We start from the raw sequence: 17,754 nt of genomic DNA, 5'->3' as shown, positions 1-17,754 counted from the left end.
AAAAAAAAAAGAAAAAAAAAGAAAGAAAAAAAAATGAGAAAAAGCAAGTGGCTTTGCCAGATGCTGGCGGTGCCCCGCGCACCGGCCGCCAACGCCCGGTGAAACCTGCCAGCCGCGGAGCAAAGTCCACCCCGCGCTCTCTGCTGCCGCTGCGATGCCCCGGACCAACCTCCGAGCGAGCCGGAAAACGCTTCTTGCCCCCCTTCCCGCCCTCGGATTTTGACGTCGCGCCCCGTGGCCCCAGGCGCTCCTGCAGGCCGCGGTTCCTCGCGGGGCGCCGGGCGAACTGCGGGGAGCAGGGATTGCTCGCTCCTCAGAGAGAAAAAAATACAGAATAAAATAAAAATAAAATCACTGCCCCCTACTCACGTTCCCCCCCCAGCCCTTTCCAGGCAGCACCTTCGCCCCGGCGTTAGGTGGTTTTGCACCGCCGTGGCCGTCTCTTTTCTTCCCCCCTGCTATGGATTTTTAAATCATTTTTATCGAAAGCAGATCAACAGAGTGAGTAATTTGCTGCTCCTGGCCCATGTGATCACTCTTAAATGGGCGGCATGGATGATTCATGGAGCTTCTTCTCCAGATCTCCTAGCTGGGAGCTGAAATTTCAGATGCCAAAAAGAAAAAAAGAAAAAAAAGAAAAAAAAACCTCCCAGAACTTACAGCTTTATGTTTTTGCAGCATCTCAATCTCAGAAAAAAGGGGAAAAAAAAAGAAAAGCTCCCAAAGCGCTCAGACTGCACCTGAGCAGAGCTTCGACCTCACAGAAATCAGGGCTGGTTTTAAAATTTGGGACTCGAAGCCGACTTAAAATTACCTTGATTAAAAGGAGAGGAAAAACCGGTCGGCCCCGCTGCTAAGCAAGGAAAGCGCGTGCCGGGCAAGAGGATCCCGCCGCTGGGCTCCACGGCCGCCACGTCTCTTCCCGGCGCCCCCGTGAAGCACGGGACCTGCCCCCGCCGCTTTCTCTCGGCACAAAGACGCTGAAATTTTACCCGCTGCCGGCTCACAGGAATAAATAAATAAGCCAAGGAATAAATAAATAAGCAAGCAGCGAGTCACTGCTGCGCTTGGCCGCGATGCAGCCCCGAGCGAGCGTCGCAGGTGCGGGGCCCCGCACCGATCGATCGATCGATCGGCGGGGAGGCACCGTATGCGCCACCCCCGGCTGAAATACGCTGCGTCTCAGCATTGCTGCCGCTTCCTGAAACCCTCCTGGTTACGGTGGTGCAGAGAGGCCCCCCCTCCACCCCACATCGACAGGTCTTCTCCTGCCTTGGAGCCCTCTTCCTCAGCAGCTCTCCTGGACCGTCCTGGCCAGGTCAGTCCCAGGCCGCAGGAGCAGCAGCGGAGGACGAAGCTGCCTGAGGGACTCGGCCCAAGCATCAAGCGTGGCTTTCCCAGGGCTGGGATCTTCTCCACCCAGGCTGGAGAAGATCAGCCATGACTCCGAGGAGCTGCTTGGCCGCGGGCAGCCCTGGGTGAAGGGCAACACCGCGAGCCGACCCAGCTCCGCGCTCACCTCGGGGTGGGTAAATCAAGCCACTCTGGAGAAGGACAAGCAGAACGAAAACGCTCCTCCTGGAGACCGGCCTTGGTCACTCACACCAGGAGCAGAGAAAGCACCGAGGAAACAGCCTGCCCACAGCCATGTCGCCCAGCTACATCCCCTGCGCTCCCCCTGGAGCCTCCTGGGCCAAAACCGGCCCGAGTTGCTGGCGGCCTCTGCGTGGTGCCCCACTCATTCGCAAGGACACCGGCCCAGGGGTCCTGAAGGGACATCATCTCCTGGCCAAGCTCACTGCAGCCAAGACACAGGCAAGAAGGTCAATGAGACAAATGTGATACAGGGCCGAATGGCTTTCCGAGACGGCATGGGCCCGCTCCGGGGTCATCTCTGTCCTCTGCCACGTGGAGGCCATCAGGGCGCGTGGGGAACGCGGACAGGTGGCTCCAGCCGCAGCAAGCAAATGGGCGTTTAGATGTGGCACGACTAGCCAGCGAGGGTCACGCCAGCCCAAGAAGTGACGAACGGGTCCCACCAGGGTGATCCCTGCTCAGAGATGCGCGCGGGGCTGGGTGGACGAGGCAGGACCACGGCCCCCCACGCCGCAGCCCGGCCGCCCCGGGATTACAGTGGCCTTGGCTCAGGTGGCCAGGTGAATTAATGACTAACCGGGTCCAGCCTCACCGCCAGCACTCAGGGCCGCGTTGCAACGTCGGCGATGGCGGGCAACGATAACACGCCACGCTGGCCCAAGCCCTCGCCTGAACGCACCATATCCCTCCCATTTAGCATCAGGATGGCTACCCATGGGGCAGAGCAGCCGGCTTTGGGCGGGGGAAAGGGGGGGTGTTAGGAGGACCATCCAAAAGCAACACACCTGCGATACGCCTACGCCAGGGACTCCAGCCCATCCCAGGCATTTAACTTTCTGCAGCAGCTGAGAAGAGGGAGAAACACAGGTGTGATGCAACCCATGCCCGATTCCTGGCGCTGGCACCCGGAGCGGCCCCCGGGACAGAAAGCAGCTGGCTGGCAGTTACGGCGACGCTGGGTGCGGGAGGAAGGCTGCAGAGCTGGAGGCGCCAGGGCCCTTTCCCAAGGGCGAGGCACGGGGCCGGCGAAGCAAAAACCAGGGATATCAGCCCCCGCTGTTTTTCCGCGTCCAGAGCAACGCTCGTTTCACTGCCTTCTTGGCGAAGCGGCTGCACGCCAGGGACGGGACGCCGGGGCTCGGGAGGGAGAGCCGAGGGCTGGCTCACTGACGCACAGGTGCATGCCACCACAGGTATTTATTTATAACTCAGCAGCATGAAAAAGGCCTCTAAGGGCCGTTTACTAGGAGCCAAAGTCGCTCCTCTCTCTCTCGTGCCAACTCAAACGAGGCACCAAGAACTCACCCAGGGCGCAGCCTCGGATGAGACACTCGCGCGTTTGAGAAACCCCCGTGGGACCTGGCGGGCGATTAATGGGGCAAAGGCGCCAGAAATACCAGCTGAGGGGTAACAGCTGAGAGGGGAGCGCGTGTGCGGGGGGGCAGCGCCGTCCTTATCTCGCCCCCACCAAACGCGTTCGCCTTGCGGCTAGCAGCTCCGGAAAAACACGTGCCAACGGGAGAGCGGGCGTCCTTTCGCGGCAGAGGACAGCGCCTCCAAAAAGTGGGTTTTTTTCCTTCGTCAGAGAAGGCCGCGGCGTTCGCCCCGCCGCCTGCACGCCACGACCAGCACCAGGCGAGCGGCCGGCGGCAGAAACACGCTTCGCTCCTCCCCGGCCCCGGTTCCCAGCTCAGGGCTGATCCGCCCAGGTCTTAAGGTGAGAGTTTTGTTTTTCTTTTCTTTCTTTTATTTTTTTTTTTTTGGGCTTTGCAACTAGTTATTCCTCAGGGCTAGGCCAGGGCAGTCGGGAGCACCCCAGCCCTCCAGAGAGCGCCGACTCCGGCCCGCAAAAAACTCAGAGCGCCCCAAAAAAAACAGGCAGGACGCAAAATCGTTAACAATCGCTTGCAGTCGCGGGACTTTGCTTACAAAAACCCGCGCGGGGACGCGCTCCGGCCTTCGTCTGGCTACGCGGCTCTGCCAGGGGCGCCGACGACTCTGGGCAGACAGGGGAAGGTCCCTTAGAAAGATGCGCTTAAAACACGCGTAGGTGTGCTACTAATAGGCAGAGCATCCCCAACGCAGCGCCCCGACCAACCCGCCGTCGAGCAGCGCCCAAAAGCCCTTCTCCGTCCCGCTTTTGGCAGCCGACACCTGAAAACGCCCCAGCGCAGAAACTCCTGGGCGGCCAGCACCAACCCCGCCGCCCTCCTGCTTTTTTTCCCCGTCGAGCTCCGTCTCACCCCGGCACCATCCAGGCCGGCTCGGGGCTGCTCTCTCTCCTCCCGGCTCCGAGCCCAGCAGGTGCCGCACGCCCCGAAACGCCCGCGGGCAGCCGCAGCTCCGCGCCGCCCCCCACGCGTGACCGCGCCGCCCCCGCGCACTCACCCGCCGCCGCCGCCGCCCGATCCCCGGCCCGGCCGCTCCGCTCCGCTCCGCAGCGCGGGGCCGCCGCGACCTGCCGCCCCGCCCCCCGTCGCTAAGCCCCGCCCCCGTCGCTAAGCCCCGCCCCTAGCGCCAAACCCCGCCCCGACCCTCCTCCTAGCCCCGCCCCCTGCCCAGGTGGGCACCCCTCCCTCGCACCCCCCAAATACATATATTTTACTTATTTTTATATATATATATATATAATATATTTATATAATTTTTTGGCCACTTTTGTTTGTTTTTTCAGCAATCCGGCCTGGAAAAGCAGCGCAAAGGCCCCCCCCCCCCGCAAAAGGCAGCGCATTTCGGGCACCACCGGAGCGGGACGAGGCTGGCCCGGCGGTGGAGAGCGGGGGGCCGCTTGCTCCCCGACCGGCTCGGCACGCTGCACCACGCGCATGGCCGGTGGGAGCCCTCGGCGCCGCTGGGTCAGGGCCGGCGCGAAGCGCGGCGCGCGTGGAGGTTTCCCAGCGGCCTTCCCGCGCCCCAGCCCGGCCGGCCGGCCGCCCTAAGCACAACCCTGCCGGCCGCCACCTGCTTGACAGCCGCCGGCCTGGGCAACGCGAGCAGGTTTTTCCTGTTCTTGCCTCAGCGTTTTGGTCTTTTTTTTTTTTTTGTTTGGTTCGCTTCCTGCTTCGTGCCCAGCCGCACGTGACGGAGGTGTCGTATCGCTGCGTTGCACAGGCGACGGGGTGGGGGCGGGAGGGGGGGGGAAACAGGGCAAAGGAAGCGAAACGATTTGCCCCGGGACTGAGAGAGCGGGCATTGGAGCCGGCGGCGGCAGCGCCCGGCCCTCCGTACAGGCTCGGATCTGGCGTCGCTCGCCGGGCCGTGGCGAGGGCGGCCATAAAACGTGAGCCTGCTGCGAAAAAAGCCCGTGCTGCCAGGGAGCCTCCGGCGGCGTTTGTCCCATAAAACGGCAGCACAGACAGGTCAGTTATCGACGAGCGGTGCCAGCAGCTCCAAGCGCTTGCTCAACTTCCAAAATTGGCTCTGAAACCATGAGTGTTCAAAAATAAACAAAGCCGACTGCCCCGTTCGTCCCATTCGCCCGGAGGACTCTGAGCTCCCAGGTCCGTCCAGGTCGCACCTCCCCTAACCACAAGGGACGGATGCTTATCCTGAACTTTCATTTAGATGAAAAAAACCACACCTCACGGGTCCAGGAGCGGCGGGTTACAAGGAAAAGCCTGGGAGGCTCCCCATAAAGTCATAAACCTTGGCAGTGCTGCGCGCCGCGCCGTTTGGGCTTTCTCTTTCTTAAAACCGGCAGCTCGTGCTGTTGCGCAGCAGGAAGCCGCGGCCGGCTGGGCGTTACGGCGGCGCAGCAACGCAGCCGGTACTCCCCCCTTCTTGCTTTTCCAGATCCGCTCTGGCCGTTGGTAGCGATGACGTCCCCGCCCAGCCTGCCGACGTGCACCGGTTCGGCGTCGCCCCGAGATAACGCCGCGTCCGGATGCAGCAACACGGCGCCGTTTCCCTTGAGGTCGTCGCTTCTCTGGGAGCTGCCCCAAATCCCCAGCTAAACGGCCATGAGCGCTGGGGGGAGAGCGAGGGAGACGAACAAACCCACCATAACTGGAGGGCCTGGCCTCCCTCGAGGGCTGGACAAGGGCCCCGGCGGTACTGATTTGATTCTTAATTTCAGGCTTGCGTAATAACATTAGCCACAAAACTCGGCAACGTTGTCAGTCTTTCTGGGAGAGCCATTATCCTGAATCAGCCGATAGGTACCGACAGCTCCCAAGTGCCAGCCTAAAAATACCAACCCTAACTTCATCCCTGGCTGGCGTGCCAGGCAGGTATGATCAGCCCTTCTGCCGCATACTTCTGGCTAGCCCATTTCATCTTCAAGCTCCCCCACGGCAGCACTGCCTCTCTCTCCCCAGGCCCCCGAAGGCCTTGCCTTCCCCCAGCGTTTTTCTTTTGCCAGGGCAACCGCGTGTGCGTGGTGGGAACCGGGAACGAGGGCAAAGACACACGTTCCTGCGCATCCGTAAGTCCGTATCTATCCGTCTCGCAGGTAAGAGACAAACCCTGCTGGGAACAGCAGCTTTAACCACGGCAACGCGCTCCTGCGTTACAAACGCGGATGCCCCGAGGCCATAAAATGACTGGAAAAGCACAAAAGGAGGAGAGGAACTGGGTCCAGCAAGGCTGGTCAAGAGCCGGGCGCCGGGACCTGAGCCCGTCGATTCTCCTACTTTCTCCCTCTTTTACACTCGCATCTCGGCCTCGGCCCGCCCCGGCCCGACACGGGTACAAACGCTCCTGCCTCAGTTGACGCCTGGAGGGGAGTTTGCTTTACAGTGCCCTATGTTACGACAATGCCGCGTCACCAGCCGGGATCCCGGCTGCCTGGACGTCACGGCGCTGCATCCCCACGGGGGCTGACGGGAAAACCAAGCCAACTGCACCAAGACGTTGTCTCAGCTCCATCCCCTTCCCGGGAGGTCAGTTTTGCAGCTAGGGCTACAAAACTCAAGCCCCTCTTCCTCCAGGGACAGGACACCCAAAGCCCCTCCGTTCGAGCTCCCGTCACGGCTTCCCGTTGCGGCTGGCCAGCACTCGAAGGACTTGGCGCACACCTGCAGGCCGTAGAGAGCAAGGAACTTGACTACCATGTCCCACCTCTTGTGGCTGCTGATACTCTTAAGACACAGCAAGAAACATGGACCAACGCCTGATCCTGAGGGATTTGTCCCTCCCCTCCATTGTAGGAGATGACGGTGGACGAAGGAGCTGCCTTTCGCTGCTCACAGCTAGGACTTCAGATTGCCTCTGCCCTTGACTGCCCCGCTCAGATACCCTCTTTCCAAAATGGGGAAAAAAAAAAAAAAAAAAAAGCTTTTTAAAGGATGCCTACAATTATGACACTCCAAATCACTGGGTTCCCTTGAAAACCTTGGTCTAGCCAGACACGGCTCATTCAGAAGTGATTTCAGGCTGGTGTCCCCTCACTCCCCCCTCCCAGGGCAGGGAAAAAAGAGAAAACTCCTTCTAGATCAGCCCGAGGTCTCTGCGAGGGGACCAGAATAAAGCACCTGGGCTCTCCCAGTCCCTCGCCACAAGCCGGGATCCCCTGCTAACCTCCTTTTAAGAGCGCTGTGGGCCATTTTGCTTATTCTGGTCTAAAACCCAAATGAATCTTTGTGCCCTACAGATAGCGAAGGAGACTCATGACACACTCGCTATTGACTGACGGTGAGATTAGAGACGGCAGCCGTTGCTTAGGAAAGCCTTGGCCACGCAAACTAGAAAGAGGAGTTACACTAAAGTCGCCAAACACCAGCTCAGCTATTCGTGGAGGGGGGGAACGAGCGATGCTGCTGAGAGAGGGATATAAAGCAGAGCAGCACGGGGAGAAGGGAGGGCAAGCGGACAGCACGGCAGAGGTGGCAAGGTGCTGAAGGCTTAAAGGGTTTAGTGCACACACAGGAGAAACTAAATAGATTGGGGGGGGTAAAAATCCAATTAGGAGATTTAACAGGAAGAAGCCAAACCCTGGAACAATAAAGATAATAGTTTTAGCTGCCAAAGAAAAGATTAGGACGGAGCAGGGAGAGCAGATTCACAGTGGGGCCAAGAGGAAGGTAAAATTGTAACAAAACTGTTTTTTGTTTTGTTTTCTTTTTAATAAAAAGTTATTGTTCCTCAGGACAGATTCAGATTACAACCTCACCTCTAGCAAAGTTCACCTCAGGACCCAAACTGTGCAGGTGGTTCCCGCTTCTGTCGTAGGCTGAATGTCTTCGCACTTCAAAGGAGTCTGAAATTACAGCTTGTGCCTGTCACTAATTCAGCCAAACGAATCAGGGAAGAATTGATCACAATGAGGTTTGCTTGCTTGCTTTGCTTTTCTACTTTATCTTTTAAACACGTTTTGCTCGGGATAAAATCACAGGAAAGGACCTGTGACAGCACTAACCGTGTTCCCTTCAGCTCTTGGACAATACCTCCAAGCCCATCTATGCCACGGGCTCCTTACAGGAGGGCAGTGTCTGTTTAACGTCAGGAGAACGGCTTTGCAGTCAGGAGATAGCCAAACACACAGCTCACTCATAAAAACGCCCAAACATCGACTCTTCCCTTCAGAGGAGAAAGAGTCTTGGATGCAAAAATAATAAGAAGAATAATCACAAGCTGCTTATGCATGGTATGTGGTGCCAATTACTTAAGCAAACAGGAACACAGGAGCTAGCACAGCCTGCAGCCAAGAAACGGATGGGATTTGGACAGAGCGAGAGCCGTGAGGCAGATATCCTCTTTGAGCAACCTCCGTGACCCGGGCCCCAAAAGGTAGCTTCAAAGCTAAGATATAATCAGACAGAAAGGTTTAGAGAAGGGGACTGAGGAGGATCAAAGGCCTGGAAGAGCTTCCCTACAAGCAACGACTTGTGTAGGCCAGGACTGCGCGGTCTGGAAAAGGCATGGCTTAAGAGGTTATGGCAGAGGTCTACAAAGCCATGTGTGGCACCGGAGACGGCTGACACCCATCAGCCCCTCTATCTCTTTCTTTCTTTCCAGTGCAAGAACTAGGGAGGCCAAGTCCAAGGCGAGCAGAAGGACACGGCTCTCCCCACGGCAGAGAGCCGACGTGGGGTACTCCTTGCCACAGGAAGCTCTTGTTTGAAAACATTTACAGGGGTTCAAGGCAAGACTGGACAAGTTCATGGAAAAAATGCATCGGGGTTACTAAATACAGAGACTAGAGAATGACGAGGGGAAAGCAAGGGTCACGCTCCTGCCCAAGGGGACCTCGAAACTGGAAGAGATGGCATGGGTTCAACAAGCAGCTGCACAAAATAATAGGAGAAAAATCCACCTAGCGCTACTCTGTACAAAGACATCAAGTCCAGCTCGAGATGTCCCTAGGTCTGCAGGTTGCTGGAGGCTGGGAAATATTCTGAAGAAGCACCATTTTCCTTGCCTAGTTCTTAACTTTTTCTCAGGCGTTAGCTTTCACAGAATGAACGTCCTAAGCTGTTACGCCCACATCAAAAACATCGAGCTGCAATCTCAACAGACTTCTTGCTAGAAGGTAATTTATTATGCTCACTAGAAACAGAGCGTCCCACCAAACCTACAAAGGAGCATCCACTGAAGTGCCATCTCTAGGTTCACATGACCCTATTCAGTCCACGGCCCTGTTTCTCGGCAAGCAAAAACCCACCGTTCATGCTAGACGGGGGGAAAACAATCCCCTACCTGCTGGGCGCTCAGCTGCCGGGACCTCCCTGGCTTCAGACCACTCCTCAGATGGGAATATGCTTTTGTCTGGGTGCTGGACAGATCTGAACTTCCAGTTGGGAAGAGAAGATGCTTGCCAGCCCCATGTCAGTGCCCTGGGGCAACGAGTGCCCCTGCCAGCTGCATATATGCTGAATCATGGGGAACGCTTGCTAGCTCAGGCAGCCACAGGGTTATGATGTTTAATGAAGTGAATCAGCTCTGTGGATTGGCCCAAACGCAGCTTTCGGCAGTCCTGGAGCACTCTTGAGCAGGTGTAAGTGAGAGCTGAGCCAGAGGTGTCCATAGGCTCCCTTTGGTCCCGTCACTGGGAATTGCTCTCATCCTCTGGGCTACCAGGGGCCACTGCAGCCAGTCCGATGCGCTCACCGGCCTTTCATGGCCTCTTGCAACGCTGGCAAGACGTTGGCGAGAGCTGCAGGTCTTGCACCGCAGAGTCCAAGGCCCGGTAAATCCACACGTGCACCCCTCGGGCTGCGTGTGCGCTCAGACACAGCCTGTGGCAACCACCTTATTTTGGTGGATCATGTAGCCTCAGAGGTCCTTTCCCCTTCTCACAAAGCCCAGAAATGACGACGTGCTCCTGGCGAAAGCCATAGCAAGCTCCCGACGCTACGGCACCAAGACAACCGAGACCGTGCTGTGGCAGCCGCCCGGAGGAGGGGGACGGGGAACGAAAGGGCTATTGAGACTCGAGTTGCCGCGCTCACAAAGCGGGATGAAATCCTGCTCAAGCCAAATGTTAATTAGGCGGCGCAGGCTCTGGGCAGCCTTTGTGCTTCTCCCTCTGGGATTAAGCAACGGCGGGTGAGGCCCGGCGAGCCGAAAGGCTGGCAGCCGAAGGTTAACACCAGGTCAACAAACCCTTTTCTCTGCCTTTCAATCCCAGCACCCCCACCGGAGGGCAGCCCAGGGCTCGCACGGTAAACATTTTTAAATAACTCCTAACTCGGCTCCTACTCAAAGCTCGTGGGTCTGCCTTTCGCAGGGTGAGCCTTTGCTGGGCTCGCTCCTGTGCGTCTGTAAGTGCATCTCTGCCTGCACGGCTGCAAACTGCTGAATTGCGCTCAGAAAAGCAAGGTTTGGCTCCTGGCTCCACAACTGATTTCTCGCGTGATCTTGGGCAAGTTGTTCACGGCCTGACTCAGCCACCCATAGGTTTCCTTATGTCGCAGCGACGTAGCCTGCGACCCAGGCTTTTCCACCTCCCTGTACTCATTTATCCGGCAAAACACGGGTACTAATAGCTCCTGTTCCCCTTCTCACCCTCGCCATGTCTATTGAGACACTCTGTTAAAGGTGCTCTTAAAGGCCATTTAGCACCTAGCGAACAGCCGCAGTTACGTTTAAAAATGTGTTAGCTGCAGTGACAGGTGCTGGAGCTGGGAAGCAGGGACACTTTGAAGATGGGCCACGGCTGTTTGAACTAATTATATACATATATATATATATGTGTGTGTGTGTGTATATGTATATATGCAAGAGGAAAAGGGTCCTGATACACGGCACTTAAAAGATGGGTTTATATCAAGGCTTGCACTCCTTAAAAGACTAAAACATTTCGCTTTTTAAACAACTGCCTCATGTCCAACTGATATTTATGCTAATAAAGATATGGTGCACACCTTTGGAAAATTAATTCAAAATCATCAAGAGGGCAAACTTAGACTGGGTTAGTTGAGCCACATGAAATCTTTTTGTATACGCTCTCATTTGAAATGAATACTCTATTTGTTCAGGTTAATGTATAATTCCTTCAAAATCCTTAGCTAAACTAAAGGGAACATTAGTCCATTACATTCCAAATGGGAATGTCAATACAGGTCTTAGCTGATTTTATATCATCTAATTTACTTATACCAGCATAGAAACACCTGTAAATATCCTGGAGCGAAGAGCAAGTGCTCGCTCCTAGAGAGGAAAAGCCCTCCAGGATTTTGGGCATCTGGCTCAGAACCGCAGCCGGTCCCCAGCATCGCTGTGTCCAGGGTGAAGTGGAGACAGCAGCAGGCAGAAATGACGGTGAGTGGGGGACAGGCGCCTGGAGGGGGGGCACCTGTAACAGCGGCTTTCTGCTGCAAAGCAAGCAAACAGGAGGGGAAGGGTAGGGTAGGGAGCTAACGCTCGCCATTCCCGCTGGAAATCCTCCAAATATTTGGTGGCTGCAATGGGGACACAAGGTTGGGCCTAGCCCCAACTTAATTTGCCGTGCAATTTCGATCAAGCCACCTATACCTTGATCTCCAGAGCAAGCAGATGAGCAGAGCTGACCCCAGCCGTTGGACAGTGTCTTTGCTGCTCGTGCCGAGATCCCCACGTATAAATCGGTATCTCAGAAAATGGGGAAAATGCCCCCGCTGAAGATCAGGTAAGTCGCTGTCTCATACATCAGACTGACCCACGGAGCAGCTTACGCAACAGTGTTTTCTATGAACAAGCACAGACTCTCCCCTGACCTGTAATCACCACGACAGCTTTGTCAGGGATAAGTCATGTCAAACCTTTCAAGCGCAGAGACTATTTACCAGTGACTCACGTCGAAACAGAGAGAGACCCTGAACAAGGCTCCACGGCCCAGGGTCCAAAACCGTTACTGGTTTGAGCAATATGACAGCAAGTATTAAGTTTGGAGACGACAGCAAACTGGAGGGATTGTAAGCGTACCTGAGAAGGGGATTACGCCTCAAAACGGTCTCGACAAATTGGAGAAATGATCTGGAAAAGAAAAGAAAAGAAAAAAATCAGGACATAACTGAATAGAGCTAAATGCAAGGCACGATGCTTTCGCTGAAATAACTGGTTAGAGAAATAGAGGATGGAGAGTAGCTGTTGAGAAAGAAAAGCTTCTCTCGATCGTAACAGATGATACAAGTTAATAGTGCCACGCTGGAGTGCCTAAAACTGGGTCTGCTCGCAGAGCTCTCTGTTTAGCGCTGGTACGGCCTTTCGGAGAACATGCTGTATCCTTTTGGCCGTGCATTTCAAGAAAGATGAACAACGAACAGTGATGTGGCCCAGATCTGGGCACTTCCCTTTACACCGGGGGCATTTAGCCTTGCACTACTGTTGATAGCCCCAGCGTTAGTCTCAGGATAATTTTTCCGGTGCTCTCAAAGCGATGGAAGATTTCCTTAGAAAACTGCCAGGCTGGAGACAAGGTTAGGAAACGAGCCCGTCTCCTCATAGAGAGGCACAGCAGATTGCAATTTCATTGCTGATGCCTTATCCTGCCTCTCTGAGATCAGATTAGCGGTGGCACACCATCAAAGAGATGGAAACGAAGAAACCAATAACCGAACAGCTGCAGTTACCCCGCTGCAAAGCTCGCATGGAGACGAGGCGCTGTGATTTTGCTGCAGATGAGCCTGGGCTCAGCGAGGCAGGGGACGCAGTGCCAACCCCGTGCGTTTGTACTGCAGCAAGCGCTCGAGCTGCTGGGTTTCCACTAGGGCTTTGCTACGAGACAGCTAGCTTCAAGGAAAAAAAAAAAATCACTTTGCCTTTTTGGAGAGTAAAAGCAAAGCGCGAGACCGGTACAAGCTGCTCGAGCCGCCTCTTCGCAGGGCTGCCTGCTGCCACGTGGGAGGTGTCGCCGCGGCACGTGGCGTTGCACCCGGCGGCAGTGCAGCCGCCCTGCCCTTCCTCCGGATCGGTCCCTCCGCAGGATCCCTGCAGGACGAGGCTGGGGAGCAGGGTGAGATGCTGCTCACTGCCATACACGTTTCCAGGTGAGGAAGAGATGAATATTTGGATCTCTCATTAAAGCCAAGCATTCAAAAGGGAGTGAAAAGCACAGGCAGCCTGGCTACAGCTGGGATTGCCAAAAGTGAACGCAGGCACTGTCGGCAGGGCAGGCGCACGCCTACGGCTGCTGTCGGCTTTGCAGCGGTGCAAGGCTTCGACAGCCTGTGTGCAGTGCTGCAGAGAGCCCCGCTGCAACGAGGGTGCCTGGGGGGAGGCTTCTGCCCCGAAAAATAAGACGATGTGGAAAAGGCAGAAACAAAGCACCCTCCCTACCCTGCCTAATCAGAGCTTTACAGAAACCGCAGAAGAGAAAGTCGCTATTTATTTCTTCTGACACCATACCCAGCCCTGTCAGATCGGCTCCGTGGCGCTTTTTGCATTTTTTGGCAAATTTTGCGTTTGAGAGGGTGAAAAGCAAGCAGAATTACCTGGTTGGGAGTGGTGATCCTTCTACCGTTGAAAATCAGCGCTGCACTCCTCATGTGGTGAAAGCCGAGGCCCAACAGCCAGGAAACGGCTCTTTTTGCCTGGCCTTTTGGCAGCGCTTGGGGAGCGGAGCGCAGCCTTTTCAGGCCGGAGGCGACGCCAGGCAAGCTGGTGCCAAGCAGCGACTCACCTGTCTCGCCAACTTCGCCACGGAGCTGGCTGCCTTAACACATCTCCCTAAAACTTCATCTCTGCTGGAGAAGCGCTTGTGGGAGAGAGGTTTCGTTGACCAGAGACTGCAACGCGAATAGCGCCAGGGCTGGATGCAGGCAGGACCCGCTGCGCAGGGATGTCGGGGATCGCCAAGAGACACAGGCGTCCGGGGATCACCAGACACGGGCAGCCTCGTTGTGGCCTGATAGTCCCCTATCTTTTTAATGACGGTGTCTCTGGGGTCAGCCGAAGCCTAAGGCAAGAAGCAACCTTTAATTACACAAGTCCAGTTTTGCAGCTCCTGTTGCTCACCACCAAACAGCAGCGTTTAGCCCTCCAGAGCCTGCTCCATGCTCCATTTCTGCATCATCCTTATCAAAACCCGCCGCAGCCTGCAGTGTTAGAGGGATATAAGAGCCCCTAAACCAAAGTGATCTGGATGAACTCGCTTTTGCACCAACACCATAGCACAGGAGAAGCAAAGACACCGCATTCGTCTTACTCACGCTTTCCACGGTGTCACCAGCACTGATGTTAATTCACGCCAGATTCTGCTTTTTCCACGGCAACGGTCGGGTGTCACAATCTGCCAGAGGGAGGCAGCTGGTGAGCGAGGGGCAAAGGGCCCGGAGCCTTCGGAGCCGAAGAAATCGCAGGACGCCCCGATCGCTGGCGGTGGCACGGGCGGGAGGGACGGAGGCGGCGCGGGGCTGTGCCGAGCCCGGAATAGCGCACCAGCTGCTGCGCTCGCGCCCGCGATGATCGCGGCATATGGCAGGTAAAGAATAGCTCTGAAGGGGAGGAAAACAAAGCGGGAGAAGGCAGGCTGGTGCGGAGCTGGGAAAAGCAGCGCCCGGCCGGTCCCGGCGGGTGACGATGATGCCGGACATGAGGCTTGCACGTACGCAGGGGATGTTACTGCAGCCCCAGGTGCCTCCAAGCCGGGTTTGCCGCAGCTGGAGCGCGAGAAGCCGAATTTCCCAGCTGAGGGGAAAACCTCCAGGATTATTCCCACGGGGTCCAAGAGCTCTGGCTCTGAAGGGCTGCAGCCAGCGCTTGACTTTCCACAGCCTAATAGGTCCTGCGGCCCCCGGCATGGCCGTGGCGCGCTGCCGGTCCGAGACCTGGCACAGGAGAAAGCTCTTCCCGGGAAGCCCCGGAGTGGGAGAAGCAAAGTACGGCAGCACGGGGGAAAGGGGAAACAGGAGCAATCGCAGACTCTCTTTTTGCAATGTTGCTTGGAAAACAAGCGCGTTGCCCTCTTGTGACTCTTGTTATTACGGACTTTCATTAAAAAAAATGGGGACCACCCAGAGCGGGCAGCAGTGAGAGGAAAGAGGGGGAAGCACCCATGAGGCTGCCGCTGGCTCTGAGTGCTGCCAGGCCAGCACAGCACTGGGACGCTCGAGGGTGTTTCCACCACGGCAACCCGAACATCTCCTCCGGGTCAAATGCAAGGGGAAATTGGACTGAAAATAGCAGGCCGCAGGTTTGAAACAAGCACAGGCAGAGATTCCTTCGTATGACAGTGGAGTTAACCTGGGGTACTCCCCGCCACGGGGTGTTGCAGCTGCTAAAAGTGCTACATGGGCTCAAAAAAACCCCACACGCAACCTCAACGAACAACTGGGAGAATTCACGGAGAAAAATCAAGCCATAACTGGTGTATATTAAACTCAAAGCTGGGAAGTCCCTGACCTGCAGATTGCTGTGGCCTGGGGGAGTGTTTTGCGTAGGTTTCACTACACGCGTGCCCTGCGCAAGAGGTACATACGCACAGAGAAGGGGCCACGCAAAGAGATGTCGCTTGGCCTGCTCCTACACGCTAATCGTTCTTCCCTACACGTCTGCTGCCAGCTGCAATTGGAGACGATGCAGGGCCTGGGAGACCTTTGCGCTTACACTCTGGAGATATCCTCATGCTCCCTCGTGTGCGTTTCTCTCCTGCTTTCTAGCTGTATTTCTTTTCTATCTGTTGCTCCTCACCGCCAACATCATTCATACCCTCGGAGCGCAAACAGGTGCTCGCCCGCTCACCCAAACCTCTCCACTCCCTTCGCAGCATGCCCCACAAACAGGCGGAGGCATTGAAGCCGGAGGAGGACGTCCGCGCCCTGCGCTTGCTGCTGCAGCACAAGGACGTGGAGATCAGGGGGCTGCGAGAGGCCGCGCAGCGGGCACCCACCGCCCGGCTGGCCCACACGCTCGAGGAAGTGGCGGGCGCCCACGGGGCAGCCGCGCCACACCGAGGGTAAGGCCAGAAAGCGGGTGCAAGGAGAACATGTAGATAGATGGACATCTCCAGGGTGCTGAGCACCTGCAGGGCCTGGAGAAGGTCAAGCCAGGAAGGTGAAAGCTTTCCGGGAAAGTCCCAGGGCAGCAGCGCAAGCTCGGGCAGGGAGCGAGAGCTCCATGCTGCTGCTCGCCCATGAATCAGCCCACAAACGAGGCTGCGGCAGAGGCGCCAGGGACGGGAAGGATCATGCAAGCGCCATGATCCAGAACGTGAATAAACCGTATGCAGCAGGGAACAGCCACAGTGTGCATTAAAAGAAAGCAATCAAACCCCTGCGGCAGTCTGCACCAGCTAAGACGCTGGCCTGCTGCTTTCCCAAGTGCTGACCCCTCCGGTGGCTGCTCCAGGCAGGAGGTGGGACCCACCAGCAGCACTGTGCCTCCTGTGTGTGCCCTGGCAGAGGCAGGGTGGGAGAGTAAGGGAAGGAGAAATGTCCCTGGGAGGTCCCTGCGCCCTCCCAGGTGGGCAGGCAGAAGGGTACACCACCATGTGCAAGGAGATGATGGGGCTGACTTGGCCTTGTTGTCCATCTAGTCCCCTGGTCACCAGCAGGTCCGGGCTGCGGGCTGCGGAGGTCAGCAAGTGGCAACCAGCAGGCAGTGGCAGTGGGCAAGCAGGTCCTCTCAGTCAACCTAAGCTTTTTGGTTTCCACTGACCAAACACAACCAGGGGGCTCTTGGCGGTCACTGCTAGCTCTAGGATGTGCTGGGGATACTGGGTGATCTCCAGGATTGGTCTGGAGGAGGAGAGGCCAACCTTTCTGCAGGTCTTACAGGTGCCAGTGCCAAGACAAAAACCACCAGTGCCTGGGAGCAGAGGTAGAGCTGCTGGCTGCCGAGCTGAGGACTCAGAAGGAGATCTACACTCAGGTAGGGTGCCAAGAGAGCCAGCGCAGCCCAGGGTTGTGCGAGGAATCCTCTCCCCAAAACGGCCAGTCCAGTTGGGTTTAGCAAAAGCCACATGCCACGATGAAGAGGCCGGGGATGCAGCTGGCTCTGCTATGCACTGAGGGACGACCCCAAGAGCTGGGTGCTGTCAGAAACGTGGCCCTGCAAACACCCCGTCATCCTTCCCCCTCCTGCAGCTTGTCCACTTGTGGACTGAGGGCACCTTTTATCCCTGCCATTCCCTGGCGGTTGGGTTTGATCCTGCAGACCCACAGACGGGCAAAGGCAGGCACCATGAGAAGGTGGAAGCCAATTTGATGGCCCAAAATGCAGGCTTCCCTTGTATGTCACACATGGATCTGTCTAACAGCAAGACATTTTAGAAGGTTAAACGAGAGTTGGATGGGAAAAGGTCAGGTCCAATCTCTTTGCCCAGGTAATTACACTGACCTCCCTGGGTACCTGCTGTGGGAGATCAGGCCTGGAGTGTTTGGCATTGATATTTGATGATTTTTCATTTTCTCCTTGCCTTTTTAAAAGGAGGTTCAATTTCTGAAGGAGAAAATTCAGAAGACGGAGGCTTTGGTCCTGCAGTTGCGCAAAGATGTTGAGCGGCTGGAGCAATCCCAGGCTGAGTGCTTCCACCAAGAGTCCCGGCAGGCAAAAGTGCCAACCTTGAACCTGCTTCCAGACACCGAGTCAGGCAGCTCCCAGGAGAGCTTCGAGGTGGGATCAGAAGCATCCAAGACCTGAGAGAAAGGCAGAACAAGCCCAAGGGGAGAAGAAAGCAGGGAGAGAGGAGAGGGAAGGGTATTTATGGCCCAAGATGAGGCATTCAGCCTCCATGCCACGTTTTAACAGGTGGGAAGGCACTGAGGAATAAATCTATGGGGCTTTTGAGCCCACAGTGAAGGT

At 56.4% G+C, this 17,754-nt stretch overlaps 1 protein-coding gene and 1 long non-coding RNA gene across 16 annotated transcripts in view; one reads left to right on the top strand and one right to left on the bottom strand.

Moving 5' to 3' along the window:
• The window catches only part of RASSF7 (Ras association domain family member 7), a 30,057-nt gene that overhangs the window by 5,431 nt on the left and 6,872 nt on the right, over positions 1-17,754 (bottom strand). For 2 of the 15 annotated variants that reach the window (XM_068944676.1, XM_068944682.1), the window contains exons 1-2: positions 3,985-4,046; positions 170-312 (exon numbers count right to left, since the gene is read on the bottom strand). The gene's annotated coding sequence lies outside the window, so the exon portion shown is untranslated. Of the gene's footprint in view, positions 1-169; positions 313-814; positions 954-2,381; positions 2,442-3,839; positions 3,960-3,984; positions 4,068-11,937; positions 17,589-17,754 lie in introns of those variants that run through there. The other 13 variants (XM_068944673.1, XM_068944686.1, XM_068944684.1 and 10 more) reach the window with 12 other exon arrangements.
• On the top strand, positions 3,192-11,486 carry LOC138067421 (uncharacterized). Its single transcript, XR_011141288.1, has 4 exons — positions 3,192-3,313; positions 4,271-4,955; positions 5,389-7,860; positions 8,551-11,486. It is a non-coding gene; the product is annotated as an uncharacterized lncRNA (long non-coding RNA).

The sequence above is a fragment of the Struthio camelus genome, chromosome 5, assembly GCF_040807025.1.
Source record: "Struthio camelus isolate bStrCam1 chromosome 5, bStrCam1.hap1, whole genome shotgun sequence".
Lineage (NCBI taxonomy): Eukaryota > Metazoa > Chordata > Aves > Struthioniformes > Struthionidae > Struthio > Struthio camelus.
The sequence above is the reverse complement of the archived record's forward strand: the minus strand, read 5'-3'. Positions and strand labels throughout refer to the sequence as shown.